At 39.4% G+C, this 17,009-nt stretch overlaps 1 long non-coding RNA gene across 7 annotated transcripts in view; it reads left to right on the top strand.

Moving 5' to 3' along the window:
- Positions 1 to 923: 923 nt before the first annotated feature.
- LOC121075590 overlaps positions 924 to 17,009 on the top strand; it is a 75,433-nt gene continuing 59,347 nt past the window's right edge. For 4 of the 7 annotated variants that reach the window (XR_005823050.1, XR_005823054.1, XR_005823051.1 and 1 more), the window contains exons 1-2: positions 924 to 1,052; positions 6,232 to 6,266. This is a non-coding gene — a long non-coding RNA (uncharacterized LOC121075590). Of the gene's footprint in view, positions 1,053 to 4,892; positions 4,932 to 5,916; positions 6,001 to 6,231; positions 6,267 to 6,377; positions 6,381 to 17,009 lie in introns of those variants that run through there. The other 3 variants (XR_005823052.1, XR_005823053.1, XR_005823049.1) reach the window with 3 other exon arrangements.

A 17,009-nucleotide genomic window follows, 5' to 3' on the forward strand; every position in this document is an offset into this window, starting at 1 on the left:
GCTTCTCAGGCCCATATCTCAGTGCATCTTCCCCTAAGCTAACAGGAGCTTCCACTTTTCCAAGGAAAATAATCAGTATCTGCTTCATGCAATGAGATAGGAGAAGCTACTCTGATACACAGTTCTTTCATTAGAAATATTTACATTCTGAAAGTGATTGCTTGTTTAGTTTTCAGAGTCTAATCTACAAAGATGCAACTAAACTGCCTTTCTTCTGGGAAACATTTTATCTGTCTGTCCTATGCTAATATGATCCGTCATACGCTGTACATCTTTCTTCATTTCTTCCTACCTATAAATTATTCAGAACTATTATAGCTAAAATTGTGAATCAATGATTTTATTTCTGTCTTCTGAAATGTTAGAAGGGATTTGGGTTGGAATGAAGGGGATGATATCCTTGTGAGAAGGGGACGATATCCTTGTGTGACTGGGAAATCAGGAATCAACTATGACTGGCAGGCGCTCTCACAGAGAAATGAAAAAGATGGGTAAAAATATCTGTTCTAGTTAAAAATATTAGAAGACTTAATATAAAATATTTAAGCCTACACAGCTTAGTCTGTAGAACTTACTATCAAATATAACAATAAGCATTTCAAAGTTTATAGAGCCCTTTGCTAGATAACTCTATATCAACTTTCTTACTAGAGCTGACTCAAACTGGTTAATTCCACTTTAAGGGAGAAATGTAACCTCTGGTAGTAACCCAAAGATTTCAGTCTTTATACCTAAAAAAACCCACGATTTAATCTATAACACAAACTATCAAGTAATTCGTAACTTCTCTTGCCTAGAAATATGTAATCCTTTGCAATCACATTCAGTAATTCACTCTGATTGACAGACGTTTCCACTTAAGTACTTAAAAAGACACCTCTCAGGAGCATGTGGGCTTAAGATCAGAGGTTAAACTCCATTTATCAACCTAAAGCCTTCAGCTGTTCTCTAATTTAGAAAGAGGTGTTTGTATGAGCGGGCAAAGTTTGAAGTTATTGTTGGGTTGTTTTAGGCAAGCTTTCACATTGATTCTGGTGCAACATAAGGTTAAGGTAGGACTATCATTTCATTTTATTTTTCTTCTTGACAAGCCTCACCATCTTGTACGCAGAAAAGAAACCCTTTTTTTTTTTACAGAAGTCAACTCATGCACCTTGCAACTCACATATAGAGCTTGGTCTTTGGGGCTCTTGACCCACCAGAAGAGAACAGCTTTGCAGAAGCATGGACTGCTTTGCCTTGATCCAACTGTATGGTCTGGACTGCAAACCATGTATTTTTTTTTTGTTTTAGTGGTCTTGGAAGCATGCTAGTTGCAGAATGCTGGTGTGATTCCCATTTTGTTCCTGATAAATGAAACTCCTCCCCTTTGAAGAGTTATATGCTGTTTGTGTAATTTGTGGTGATGTGACCAGTGGTGTTATGGCCAATTCCTACTCTAAATACCGTATGCCTAACACTTTCTAGATAAACTTTTAAAATGTGTGGAAATTTAGCTCTTACTGCTAGCAATCCTGCCTGCAAGGCACAGAGTGCAATATAAATATGATACGTTAATAACATAGGTGGTATTAAAGTGATTGTATAAATTTATATTAGAAAAATCAGAAGTTGTATCACTGCAGTCGTGGGATATGTGTTAAATTTTAATTTGCATCTAGGATCTGTTAATACAGCTTTGCCATGTAGTTCTGTTTCAGTTGATTCTTTTGTGTATCTATGGCTAATTCTGTAGTCTGCTCTTTCACTGGAGCACAGAGAATTTCTTTTTCTTGTAACTAATATTAATGGCAAAGTAATGTATGTAATGACATGTTGTTACGCTATAGTAACACCCAAGTACGTCCATACTGGGCCAGAGTCCTACAGTGGTAGGAATTGAAATGTGAAGGAAATAGTATGGAAGGTGGTAGGAATACAATGGGTGCAGGCAGATGGGGAGCACCCAAGATTAATAAGACAGTCCTGGTTAGTGTGACAGACAGCCATCAGATTGTGCTAGTGGGCTGCTCGTTGTTAAATGCTTTGTACGTGTCACAATAAAGGGAAGGTGGGCTCATTGCTGGGAATTTCTGAGCTGCATGGGACTGTGAGGTACGAAATAAAAAAATACATTCTGAGGTGATGGGAACCAGTGTTGCTGGCTGGACAGGCATCAGTAGCATTATTACAGACACCATGGGTGTCCAGTGGGAGAGACAAGGTTTTGCACCTGCTAGAAAGCAGATCAGGTGATGGTGCAGTAAGAGAAATAAGACAGGGATGTTGTTTTGCAGCGCTGATTTGAATGACTGAGTTGGCATTTGTCAAGCCAGCAAAGAGCAGCCTATGAACTTTAGGAGGAATATTCAATAAAACCTAATAGCTCAAGCTGATAGTCTGTGCTACTGTAAGATGACTATCCTAACTAGTGATGATCCTGGTTGTTAAATCTGTGTCTAGATTCAATGTACCCTGAGCTTCAGAGATGCTTCATTTTCATGTGAATCCACATCTTTGTGACAACATGGAGCATTTGCAGGATCATGCATAAGCATGAATATCAAATTCTTTTATTCTTCCTTTTGAAAATCTGGATGTGTTTCAATCCAAAATTTCTAGTCATTCCCTTTTCCTATCTCTGTGATCTTATGCTGAACCAGAGCACCGAGCTGTAAACAGAAGTGCTGTTTCTAGCAAAAATCATGATAAGTTTTACAAAGTTGTATCTGCAAGAAGTTTCTTTTTTTTTTTTGTTTGTTTTGTTTAGTGCAAAGAAAGAAATTAATCCCATGGTGACATATAATTTGTCCTCATTAGCAGGAAACAGGAATTATACAGGCTTGAAAGCTATTTGTTAGTCTAACCCATCAGGCTAAAATTTTAGCCACCACTGATTGTGCATTGTTGACTTGACAGCAGAAGTAACCATAACTTAGACTTAATGAATGCTTTCATGCAGTATGCACAGTCCGCCAAGAGTCCTTATTTCATACTATTTAATGCTGTGCTGAACAGTTGAGTTTGATAAAGGCTGAAACAGTCAGAATTATGCTTTCATTTGAATTTTAATTTTTAAAGGAGGAAGGCAGATGGTATTGTTTTACTGAGAGAATAGCCCAGCATGTCCTACAATACTAAAAGTCTCTTTGAGCCCATCTGATACTGGTCTCTGAGTTGTCTCTGCTGGCATCCTTTGCTTACATACTGCCTTCAAATTGCATATATTAGTTCCCTATCAGAGTAACTCACAGGCATGGAAATCAGCTATGTCCCGTGAAGGTCATGGGAATCTTGGTGATGGAGAATTCATTCCCAAATAAGCAGCTTATGTATAACATTGATGCTAGTCTTGGTGCTAAAGGCTTCACTTTACGAATGAACATGAGCTCAAAAGGCAAGTGCTAACTCACAGCAATAGGCATATCTTTGGAAGTGCAGTCTCCTTGTCTAGTATCCAGGAACAAATTATATCTAAATTGTCCCCAATATAGGTTGCAGACCTGTCTCTCAAGCTCGTATGAGGAGGCCTGTTTTCCTCTCGGTTCCATTTATTCTTTCATGAAAATTAATATACCCACCAAACAAAATTGAACAGTCTCATTCCTTTTTAAACTTTCCCAAATTCTTCTCACAGGATACCTGCCGTGGAGACCCCGTACTTCAGTGTCTGCAACAGATAGCAATCTTCCTTTTATACCTCCTGATTTTCATTAGCCTTCGTAGAAAGATGTCACCTGACTCTTCCCATCTGTGGTTCCCTGGTTCAAACATCTGTTTTAAATCTCAGTAATAATCTATTTTAATCTTAGCATAGGTTTGTCTCAAAATAGACAAGACTGTTCTCTCTCATAAATCTTTCCTGATGCTTCCACATCCTTGCCTTTCCCTCAAAAGCTTAGGTAGCATTGCCTGTTATTTGCTCAGCTCAACCTTCTAGATAGGAGTTCAAAGCTTTTGATGCTGGAACAATTCCGTTTGAACACCTTGTGGGGCTGGGGGTGGGGGAACTACTGTGTGTCATGTCTGGTGAATTTTATGCAAGTAGATAGGAAAAAAAAAAATCCTGGATCTCATTCAGAAGCATTATCTACCATTATTGGTTGTGCATAGATTCAAAATCTTATTCCTGGCAGTAATTGTAACAGTGATAAAGAAACAGCTCTTTATAATTGAGGTGATGTTTTAAAAATTACTGGGAAGATTTGTTGGGCAGTCAGTAGCGGATCCAGATATGCTGGGAATAGAGCATACAAGTGGAATGTGGAGTGGAAGCAGCTCAGTAACTAATTCTATCACGACTGATAGTGGGAGTGGATGAATGAGAGAAATCTAGGAAAACAAAGCTGGAACATAGAGACCAGCTTTCCATCCTCAAGACTAATTCATATGCTGCTGTGCATGTTGCTGGGAGGCTCTTGGCAACCTTAAAGAGTAGACTAGAGACCGATGGATATGCCAAAGCAGTAGATGTCTCATTTTCCTTGTGGTTATAAGGCTTCTCCTAATCCCTTACTCTTCGTTGGTCAGAACTGCATGCAGATCAGTGCGTCTCCTCTTGGGGGATCTGGTGGTGTGATGGTTATGATAGAGGGTGCCAAGCCAAGAAGCACCAATACTGAAAGGAAATCCTTTCTCATATCTATTGGGACAGGAGTGCAGTTGACCCAGAAAAAATACAAGGGCAAGAGAAAAGGCTAGAGTCCAAGTAGTAGCCCCAAATTTCTTATGTTTACCCTAACAGACCTGCTGGTGCTCACATAGAGAAACATGCTAATTTCAGTACAATAAAGTCATATCAACATAAGAAACAGGGTTAGGTAGGTCCTCAACGTGTTTTTTTTTTTTTTTTTTTCAAACTGCTACTGAATACTGCGAACATGTTAATTTGAAGGCATTCTCTCTCAGAAAGTTTTGGAAGTTGATGCCCTGCTGGAAGCTGAGTAATACAGGTAATGGCTGTATTAAAAGAGATTTGAGCTTTATTTAAACATACACCTTGTTCCTGAAGCAGAAATGGTCTTAAAGTTGGATGTGTCATGTTTGCCCGTGTTTCCAATGCAAACCTCAACCTCTGCTTCAACTGCTAACTCCTGTGAGACAGATTAAAGCAGAGAGAGGACCTCCGTGCAGTTTGGAAGAGCTGTCCTTCTGTCTTTCCTGTCCTCCAGAAAGGAACTTCACTGGAAAAACTGACAAAGGCATAGTTCACATGCAAATCAAAAAGTGCACCTATCTTGTTTAAAAACAAACAAAAACCATTGTTAAATTATGTGTAACAGTGCCACCTGCTGAATCCCGTCCTAACACCTTTCTTCTCAAAGGTAATACGCATCTGAATGAAATGGAGTTGGTCTTGATTCAAGTGCAGAGATATGCCCTGGCTATTTCCCATATAGGGAATGCTACAACGTAGTTTAAAATACTAAACTAAATACTCCCCTTCAGAGCATAAGATTGATTTAGTTAAATTTATCATCACTCAAATGCAAAATACAGTCCTTAGAAAGCATATGAAAAATTATTTCGTATGCTGTTAAATAAGCTTGATGCATTTCCCACTATTATTAACAGTGAGGTGTACAAAAAAAAAATTGGAATTGCGCTTCTAGTAGTAAGTAACTTGTCTAGAAAGTGGCAATGTTCTAAAGTTGCGAACAAAGCGAGATTCCCTGCTGAATTTCTGAATTTAGAAAAATTTGATTCTATCAAGAATACTGTCAAATAAGTCTAAAATGACTGAGACAGGCTGTCATGAGGCAGGCACTTTGTGGAAGTGAATGAATGCCTTTACTGCATTCATCAGTTTGATAAAACAGCCCCCATGCTGCCTAAAAATACTAACCATATTTTTGAAGCCATTATGGGCTGAATTCAGCCTGTCTTATTTATATTTATTTCTAGCTTTAAATGGTCTTGTTTATTTTAACACAACAGTATTGCAGGACAGTGCTACTGAGAGAATTTGGAGTTGAACTGGGCTCTGACTCCGAAGGACCACCCTGTGTATGGCAGATACTGGTGAGGCAGCAGCTGGTGGTTTGGGTAACCTTAGTAACACCACAGGGGTAAGGCTGGTATATGCAGTCCTGCATCCCTTGCACGTTCTAGAAGTGTTTTTTGCATCATACCATATATGAAAAGATATTTTTAGTTGTTTTTAAATCCTTTCCATGTCCTTGCCTTACCTATTTTCTACCTGGTGCAGTGTTACTCTGAAAGGATTTTTTTTTCTTTTCTTTCCCACTTCAGGTAACCATCCTCTGGTACCCATGCCATTTTATAAAGTTGAGAGCCTAGGTCTGGTCTGCTCTGGTCACATGTACAGCTCTGGTTTCTTTGGGAACTAAATCCAACCTGTAAAACTCTGACTCTGCCATTCTGAAATTAGTTGACAGGAAGTTTTACACCAAGGAGGGATTGCTGTGAAGCTGTCTTTATTAGGAAAATAGAAAAGAACAAAATGACATGGATAGTACTCATGTAATAATAGATCCTTCATTTTACTGCTGAATGCATTCATCTTTTCCTCTTTTTATCCTTCTAAACAACAAAAAGAAGCTCTTGGTGCATGCAAAGACTGCTTTGGTTATTTAGGAAGCTAAATCTGCATATTTCTGGCACCACATTCAGAAAAGCTGGTTTTAAGTGCCTGTCATAGTTAAAATGCATGGGTGTTTTCCTTCTGGTTGCCCCCTGGCAATGACATTAGGGCTGTGAGTGTATAAATATACAGAGATGCATTCTTGTTTCCATTTACAGTGTGAGCTCTATGGTATTGGCCTCAGTGTTTCTGAGCAAGGGAAAAGGGATGTTGACAGGCATGTAAATGAAGCTGGACACATGCTTAACAAAAAGCGACAGCAAAGTAAAGCCAGTGACTTTGTTCCATCAAAAGATACAAATTTCCCATCCTCCAGCATAACGTTCAAAGTGCCAGCATTCTCTGAGCTGTTTTCACAGAGGATGTTCTCTAATGGTCAATTTGTTTGAAGGGAAAAAGGATTGCATTTCAAATGCAGCAAATAAAATCTAGCAATGCTACAGCATGAAATTCTAGCAGATATCCTACTGCTGGAGTCAGACTTTCAAAAAGCATCCATTCGTACCGGCTCTGGATGGCAGCAGTGGCACAGAACAGAAAACCTGTTTTCTTCCATCGAGGAGTGCAAACAGAGATGGAAGTACTCTTGTATTTTGGCACCTGTGCTCAATAACTGTGTGCTGAAATATCTGATAAAAGCTTCAGAGGCATCTTAAGAATCCTGTACTATGGAAAAGATACCATTGGCTTCAGCTTGGGCTCAGCTCAAAACCTTAGATGAACACAAAGGATTTTTGATCTTTATTAGAAAAAAAAAGTTTGTAGCATCTCTGCATTCAAAACTGCTATGAAGCCACAAGCTTCTGTGCATTTAATAGTCATGTTAGCATGTGAGAATATTTTTTTTGATCTGGACTGATTTTGGTGGATTCCTCAGACAAGCCTTTCCACCTACACATCTCCCAAAAAAAGCGTAGGAGTACACACTGAACAGTAACCATGATAATCAAACTGCTGAAAGAAATACAGGGATCCTTGCTTACCTAAAAAATAGGACAATGCAGCCTCTATGCCATTTTTTTCCCATTACAAAATAACCTATGTGAGAACTGGAGAATAGTAGTGAGCAGTAGATTAGCATATGATCCTCTAGATTTTATTGTAAGGAGACAAATTGTATTAGGGTATGTTGATGCATATGGCATTGTACTGCTGTGTGGTTGGTATTTCCCTCAGACAGTGAGACAGACCAGGGTATTCTGCAAGAGAGAAGGGATGGTCCTCTTGTTCTGTTCTGAATATGTATATTTTCCTAATTTGAAATACTCATGATGAAGAATGAATGGCTGTAATCCAGAGTAATCCTTCAGTTGTGCTGGCATGAGTCCAAAGGCACAGGGCTCAGCAGGATCGTAAAGCCCTTTAAAAAATGACTTCAAATCTCTCTTTTTTAGGCATGCTTTTCTTGGGATGCTTATGGAAGATGAAAATGTTATGTTTCTCAGAATTAAAAGTTGAAATTCTTCCATTTTTGTCACTGAGTAGCTCCTGCTTCTGGCTCTGCTAATTCACTAGGTGTTGGGTTTTAAAACTACACATTTTCCTAAGGGGAAAAATTCCATGTTCTACAGTAAGGAGGGCCTCTTATTTTTTTTTCTTCATAAATTCATTATAAAAAAGGATGAGGGAGAGACTTGCAACAGCTCTGAGGTGTTAACTGACATCTCCTACATTCTGTTCATTGCTATTTTTATGTACCTTTTCTCAGTGCAGGTACTGAGCAAAGTGGGATGAGGTGCCTAAGGAGCAAGATGCTGTGGTGGGGATCATGAGGCTTGGAGTGTGTTTTCAGCCCTCACCATTTGCTGAGCTATTTGGCGTCTGGCTTGGCCTTCATTATTTTGTCTTTAAAGTTGGTATTGTGTTTAGAACTGGACAAAATTTTAAGCACTTCTTAGATGTACTTGATGAAAATGGAAATTCCAGTGACAAAGGCTGATGGCAAATCCATCTGTTTTCATTGAAAGGATTATTTTTTTTAAGAAAGGAAAGTTAAATTTTGGGTGTTTGTGGATACTTCTCTTATAATTAGCAAAATCTAATCTTTAAGCAAATTGCCAAGAAAATAAATGCAAAAATCCTCCATTCTCTTAAAAGTAATCGCTGCTGCTCTTGATTTTTGTTCTGACTGATTGCATGAGAATAGGGAATAGAGGACCCAGCTGAGCTCATGACCCCACTGGGATAGAGTATTGGAGAATTATGTAGTAGGAGATTGTTCCTTTATGGAAGAGTTCCCAATGAAACCAGCAGGGAGTGGGGAAAGCAAGGGCACTGGCTGGAGAGGTGGCTGGCCCTTTATCACTGAGCTGATCAATGTTACAGTTAGGAAGAAATGGAGGCTCTTGGTTTTTAAAGGCTGTTAACTCATCTGTCTGTGTAAAATGCCAAACTGCTTTACTCTTCTGTGCTGATGCCCATCTCTCTACTCCCAGTTCTCCTCTCCTGGCTGGGTGAAGAACTGTGTTTGTTGCTTTTGTTCTCTGGACCAGTTTTATTACCTAGTCTTGCCCTGGGACTTCCAAGGTCTGCTTACATGTTGCTTCATCACTCTCTGCTGTGCATTTAAAACTGTACACTAAATTCAGTAAAGCACTTGGAGACGCAGTGCCTTATGAACTGAGCCCAGATCCCAGCCAGCCTCTTGCAGGAACACCACTGAAGCTGGAGACTGTTGAATATACATAGAGTGCATAGGTGTGGTGTGCAGGGCTGTGTTTTGGGTTATCATGTGACTGGAAGAAAGATAGCTTTTCTTTTTCTGTTTTGCTCAAGAATTTGGAGACAAACTTTGGATAGGGCCCTGTGTTGCCTATTAGTAATGCAGGAAGAATGAATTCTGCCTTCCTTCTGGTCTTGTTTTCAGTTATGAACTGTTCTGGTGCAGGGACTTGTTCTTTATGCCTGTACAAAGCGCAGAGTTATTGACCAGTTAAGACAACCGCTTAGCAGTGCTAGGCCTGTTGTTGTTGCCTTGGGGTAGGAAATAGGCTTGATGACCCTGGAGTCTTTTCCTGCCCTTTCTTCTGTGATTTTTAAGGTTGGGGCTTCCAGGGCTATCATAATGCAGACTCTGATAACAGTCACTATAGCTTGAGACTGAGATTTACAGTTGGTTTGTTGTTCTCTTATGTTGTCTAGCAGTATCTAGGATTTTCATTATTGTGTGAAAAATAATTCTAAAGGCACCAACGGTGCTGCCTGTGAGTTATTCTTGGCTTTTGCTCTCAGATTGTGATTTGTATTTGTTCTCTTTAGCAGCAATGAGGGTAACCCACAGTAGCCATGGGGATGTGCTGGTCATTCACCTTTTTGATCTTTTGTCAAAATATATTTAGTGAGAACAGTGGGGTGGGAGGAGGACATTAGGAATCTTCCAGCAGGTTAGTGTCAAAGGGGAGAGAGACCAGTGCTAAAGTCCTCTATCATAGTCAGCGTAGAAGGGAGAAAACACAGTCTACCAAGAAATTGTCGTCTTAGTCCTCAAGAGCTGAGCTCTCAGACTGTGCAGAATTCTCATACTAAATTGATAAAATAGAAAGTGAAAAGGGAAGCAAAATTTTATTGAAATTAACATAAAGTCCCTTTAATCATCAAGCTTAATCCTCAGTAGAAAAAGACTCAAATTGATTTAAAATCTCTGTACAATCATCTTCTCTAATGTGAAGCAAGTATCCAAGTAAATGAATGATTTACTTAAAAAAAAAAAAAATATTCTGACTAATCTTGAGAACATTAATTTTAATATAAATGTGTGATCTCAAGTTCTATCCATTTTCAGATCCTGTTTTAGTAAGTACATATAATTTGGAATAGGACATAAAGGCTTTTTTTTTGTGTGTGTAAATGTGTAAGGAATGCATTCCAGAATCTTTAACCAAAATGTGTAAAAGGGAGATCAGCTTCACTGTTTACATAACGTATGGACATATCATCCCGAGTGAAATGGAATAGACGCAAAAGAATGGAAAACACAGCAACTTTCTTTGAGGGTACAGAATCATTTAAGCAACAGTTTTAATGAGGGGAAAAATACTAAAATTATCTGGTCATGTGTACTAGCACTGTAACTCCTACAAATTTCCATGTCTGAAATTGCATCAAGGAATGGTGCTACAGATTCCAGGATCTTTTGGGATGAAAGAGGTCACCTCTTTTTCCTCTTGGCTTTGTGGAGGAATGCTTTCTATCTTCTTCCCTCCAGCAAGGGGCTTTTTGGACAATTCATCATTTCTGCTAAGGAATTTTGGGGGAAGTGATCTGAGCCATTATGTTTCAGCTATAGCCAATTTCTATAGAGCTTTCAAAATCCAGCTTTATATTCTGCTGGAAAAACTGAGTCAACTACCCAGTTTAGAGATCCCATGATATTGCTGAGCTTCAAATTCGATCTGCTATGCATACTAATTAAGATAGTGGCATCATAGGCTTAAAGGTGTGATGAGGGCGCTTTATCTTAATCTAAAAGACTATCTCTTTTGCTTGTATGTGTACTTCTAAAACATGCGTGTTGATATAGACTGGTGTCCCTCAGAATAAGATGACTTACTCAAGTTGTAGGGGGATTTTGTTCATCCCTGTGCTAGCCCTGTCCTTAGATACCTGCCAGGATGAGGGTTAGAGACATAGCAACTCTAACTACTGGACAATGTTGCCATGTTCAGGGAAAGTCTGAAAGATTATGCTGGAGACCTGCGTCCTGAGGTTGTTCAGAATCAGAAGAGCAGAGAGGGTATTTAAAACTGCTGTCGTCCATCGTTTGCCCAGGCTACCATCTGTGGACATTTTCCATTGCAGAACACAAGTGGTAGTATTTATCACAGACTTCTCAGGGGAATCACGTGAGTTGTGGCCAGTGAATATGCTATACTTGCAAAAGATACTAGTCCAACTGTGTGTGTGTGTGTGTGGGGGGATAGGACATCCTTCTTTGCAGCACAGATACAGCAGCGCTGTTGCAATGCCAGCTTCCCCATAATACCCAGTGACCAATTATATTGCTGCTAAACCAAGCTACAGTAAAATCTGTGTCACGCTTAAATTGCTGTAACAAAAATGTGCGGTCAACTGTATCAGAAACCTTTGGTAGATCAATAAATAAGGCTCCATAAATGTGGCTGATATCCAGAGAAATCACAGTATCATTCCCAATGCATACAGCCACACTGCAGTAGTTAGTCTGAGCGTGGTCCTGCATCCGGAATGAACAGCAGTTTCTAAACTGGTGTGTAAATCTGCTGTGCACATGTGACTGTGTGGGTGACTTAACCAAAGAATTATCAGGATATACTTGAGTTTTTGTGCAGTTTTGTGAACCTGGAGGATACCTGGTCACCGCGTAGCTTCTATCGGAGTCAGACTGAGGACGACAGGCCTGCTCCTGTGACTGAGATGTGGAATGCCAGGAGCTGTCACACAAAGGACTCATACACAGCAGCTCCCTCCGCATGTTACATCACCAAGCCACCGCAGCCTGACCAGCAGGACTTTCCCAATGTTGTCTCTTTTCTGAGATGTTGTTACTTCCTGCCCCATAAATTACTTGCACTAATACTTAGGATGATTTTGACTGACTCTAATGTAGAGATTGAAGTGAAATAATGTGTCACGAACTCATAATCACTGGCAGTCAGGCTGAATTGTTTATCAGACACATTTATAATCCTGTTCGCATGATGTTTTTTCATTACTTGGTAACTTCTGAAGGAGGGTGAGCTTAGTGATTAATCATTATTATGGAGAAAATTAAAGTAATTGCAACTAGTTGCAATTCTGACTTTGTAAAATCAGTTAAGAGCACTAGATTAAGGCGGAGTCCTGTTGCAAAAGGACAACTGTAGATCTCCCATTGAGTTTGTGAGGAATGGGCTTTGCTGAAGGGATCCCATGCAATATTCTGTCTGTGAGCTTGCAGCAGCATGTACTATACTTGTCCTCATACGTGTGCCTGGTTCTTATTCCATAGGTATCAGTCGCATCTGCAGCTATGGTTTCAAGCTTTTTATTGCAATCAGTAGAGATGTACACTTGCAACTCCGACCTAATGCTTCTCTTGGCCTGAATGACATCTGCAGCTTATTGAGCTGGGGACTTCAACTCTCTCGCTGTCCATCCTGACTTTCACATAATCTTTCAGGTGTGCAAGTATAATTTCTTTGTCATTGTATAGTCGGTGTAATGTGCAGCTTGCTGAGCATTATGAAACAACAACGGATTCAGGTAAATGCCACAAAACACAAATTCAACATAGTGTAAGTCTTACGGCATCTAGCTTCTTAACGCTGGCACTTTCCACTTAATGAAATATAATCAGATTTGAGTTTACTGCTCTGCTTATATTCAAATGTATTTCATCTAGCATATTTTAGCCTCAGAATGTGGGGCAAAGGGCAGGCAGTGTCTTAGAGATCAGCAGCTGGAGCCAAGCTTGTACATGTGACTTTTAACCTTCAAATGAGTGGCAAGGACTGGGGTATATGGTGACAGAAAATGGGTGAGTGGTAAATCCAGTAAATGGATTTGGTATGTATGTGAAAAATGTTTGCTTGGGTCGTTTAACTCCACAGTTACCCAAATTTGTCCTGGCCAGGGGCTTCCCACTGAAGCAATTAATTGAATGAGCTCAGCAAGGATCCATGTTACCACGCTTTTCTTAGCTAGGGCTGCGTATGTACACACGACAAATAAATTACTGCTGACTGGCAGGGTTTGTACTAAAAGGTGACGTGCCCCCTAGCCAGAGGCATGCTTTAGAGGCAATTAATCAAATGAGTTGGGCAAAGATATGTGACGACACCTGTCCCAGATAGCACTGCAAATACACATCCAATTAATGATCTTGATGAAAGGAAGAAGAGATAATTAAAAGTAAAGAGCTTCCTCTAAAGAGCCAGTAACTCTGACTAGAAAATTTCTGCCTTACTTACAAGAGTGTCCCAGCATTTTCAAGGCTATGGTGCCTGTGTATGTCCTGGTAGTGTAGTGTATGTACGTATGAAGAAGAAAAGAAAAATTTTCAATGTCCTAAAATTCCTTCAGCTTGAAAGCCCCTTGCATATCCAATGTGTGTGCATGTGAGTTCACACACTCAAGTGTTGCTGCTCATAAGCCAAATTTAATATAAAGATAGCAGAAGTTCCCAGATATTCTAGATTACTCTTACAAACATATTTGCTATCAGGTAACGTAATCTATGAGAGTCTGCAAATGAGCATTCCCTTATTGACAGCAGTTATAATTTTAGAGCCTTCTAAGCCATGACATCTTTTTACAATCTAAACGAATATTGATCTGAGCATAGTCCTCATGAAATTTATGCTGGGTTGCACCTTCGCATGGGAAGCATGAATTTCTAATTGTTATCTTGAGATGAAAAAAACAATTGTAGCAATGAATCTCTTTTCCACAGATATACCTCACTCATCAGCTGTTTTTTTTCTTGTTTACCCCCAGCCATGCACCCCTTCCTGCAGAAAGCCACACTTATTTTCCACCCTGAATCTTCTTTTCTATAATAATCATCTCCCTGAGTCAATACTGACTCAACCAAAAGACTTTCAATGCCAACATCTAACTGGTATGTGTGGTGATGTGTTGAGTCTTGCGTGCATGCCTAATACAAGTACTGGAATCCATTATTTCAGGAGTTTCGCCTAAAGATGAGAGCCCCCACAAAGAATATTGACAGTCTTGTTTTGAAGTGTTTCTCCTTTTCCTTCTCATACCACAGAACTACTCTGTCCCTCTTGTATGACCTCTTTATGCACTGGATGCATCATAAGTTCTGTGTTGTAGATTTTTTTTTTTCCTTCCCTACCTGTCCAAATGAGTTATTTAGTGTCTTTTGATTCATGTACTGCAGTAGTATTGCAAGTATTGCTTGCTGATCAGAGTATCCATGATACATGCTTCTGAAGACTTCCTTAACTGTTCTTTTGCAGCTGGATTTTGTTTGAATTCTGCAGAGCTCTTTTCCCAAGTAGCCGTACCTTGCTGACTTGAGTTGGACAGGGATTGGTACTTAGCCTTTAAAGACCCAGGTTTAATGTGTCATCAATTATCTTCCTCTAGATGAAGAAGTGCTGAAGATTTTTTTTTTCAGTTTTGTCATGGCAACTCACAGACTTAAGGTAAAGCAAAAAGATAATGTTAGCTTAAATGATTGGCAAACTCGTTGACAAGCACAATGGGAGATGATCTTTAGTATGTACATTAACAGCTTGCCATTTCAGAGAACTCCTTTTAGTTGAATTGAGTGGCACTTTTGTTCTCTTTTTGTTCTCTTTTCATTCCCACAGCAGGGAGAATGCAAGAAAAGGAAGAGCAGGACCCTACAGATGACAGAGTCTGATCAGTTAATTTCAACAGCAGCTTAAAAGGAATCTTTTCATCTTTTCGTAATCCTCTGTCCATCACTTGCAGGGTCCCAAAGAAAGGGAGAGAGCACGAGAGCATGGTGCCCTCGGGTCCCCACCACTCCCACAGGGTCAAACGCATTATCTGCTCCAGTGCCACTTCTGAACTGTGGCTATGGAGAAAAAGGTGAACAGAAATCTGTTAATTTTGTCTCCCCACCCTTAGTGAAACATAAAAGCAACAGCAGCAAAGTCTTAAGGAAAAACAGGATTCTTTTGCACTGAAGAGAAAAACACCCCATATTTAACATGTTCACAGGCACAGAAATGACTTGCAGGCTGGTTATCAGTCCTGCCATGTAGTCTGCTGGAACCTGGAGATATGAGGTAACTACTTGAGCTGTATCAGTGTTTTCAGTTTAAAAAGAATGAATGCATTGCTGTCTAATGAATCTTCTTTTAAACCTCTTTTTATTATTAATGCTCAAACAAAGAGGACAACTGGATGTAAATGAGAAATTAACTCCAAAACAGAATCACCTGCCTAAAATGCAGAGAACATACCTACAAAAGCATGAACAAAGATGGGGAGATGACACCTTAAAAAAGCTAAGACCAGTATCAGCTGAGCGAAGATATGGGCTTGATGGCTTGAGATCTTTTATTCTTACTTCATACTTACTTGCTTCTCTTAGAAAAAGGGGAGAGAAAAACTTTGTATTGCTTGTATTGGGGCTTGCAGCTCCTCCAGGGTTCAGGTTGCTAAAACGTTGGGTACAAAATAGAATTACAACTGAATTTATTGATTATCTACTGTTGCTGTTTATTTAAATGAATTGATAGAGAGGGGAAAGGATTAAAAAAAGAGGAGAAAAGATATTTCTTCAAACATTGACTACACCCCAGAAAGCCTGCATAGTAAACCAAACTGTATCAAGGTTGCGTGCTGTCATGCAGGACTGATCTGACTGGCTGTTTCTGTATAACTTCACCTCTGCTTCATTTAACTGCCCTCTTGGAAATGAGAGGGCACAGCAGAGGGGTACTTCCTCGTGGTAATGTCTCCGCAAAGCCTCCAAAGCTGCCCTGAGCAGGAGGGAGCTGCAGAGCAAAATAGTGAGACAGAGACTAGAGTCAAGAGACTGGATTTTTATTTTTTATCTTTTTTTTCCCTGAAAAGCAGCTTGAAGAGAAGGTTCAAACTGGGTTCACAATTCTTGTGGATTTCTGGACAGGCCTATTCTGTATGTCTTTTAATATGCAGGTGTTAATTAAACCATTTTAATTCTATTCATTACATCTCTATTAGAACTGGTCCAATATACTCTAATAGCACTCGACCCACTAATTGTTTTCCACTGAGAATAGAGATTGGGTCAATCTTAACCTGTAGGACTTGGTTATTGATTACTTAGAAACTAGATTGATGGTCTTTGCTTAGTTCTTAATGAATTAATCTGCATTGTTGATGAGGGAAAGTAGAAATAGTTTTGATTTTAGTCTTGCTGAAGCTGGGCACATGCTTAAATTTTGCAGACCATCAATGGATAAATGAGAAGGCTCAAGCTCAGCAGAGTTCAATGCATGCTTCAGAATGCTGATTTGGTTGTTCTTCACTCTCCTTTTGTTTAGAACTGAGCCTGAGTCTACAAGCATATTGTTTTCTTCCATCTTTAACCTGAAAATGGCTCAATTTCAGTTTTGTAGTAAAAGACAAATCAAAGCTGGAATTTGGGCTTCAAATATGGCTTACAAATTGGAGTATGTTGTAAATCAACATGACTACTGGTTGGCAGTGACATAGGCTTTTGTACCAACTTAAAAATGTGCCCTGTTAGAAAATGACCTAAATATTCCATAGGGTCCTTGGAGGAGTACCTTCAGTGTCACAAATAATCTCTCTAAACTTTGGAAAACACCTAAATCCATAATGTTGTATTTTCCGTTTTAAAAAAAAAAAAGTGATAATTCTTCTCACTTTGTGCAATTCTGTACCTGTAATTACAAGCAGTCTTAGAATACAGTACATGCAGAGAATAAATGTGTACACATAAACACGTGTATTTGTGCAC

The sequence above is a fragment of the Cygnus olor genome, chromosome 10, assembly GCF_009769625.2.
Source record: "Cygnus olor isolate bCygOlo1 chromosome 10, bCygOlo1.pri.v2, whole genome shotgun sequence".
NCBI lineage: Eukaryota > Metazoa > Chordata > Aves > Anseriformes > Anatidae > Cygnus > Cygnus olor.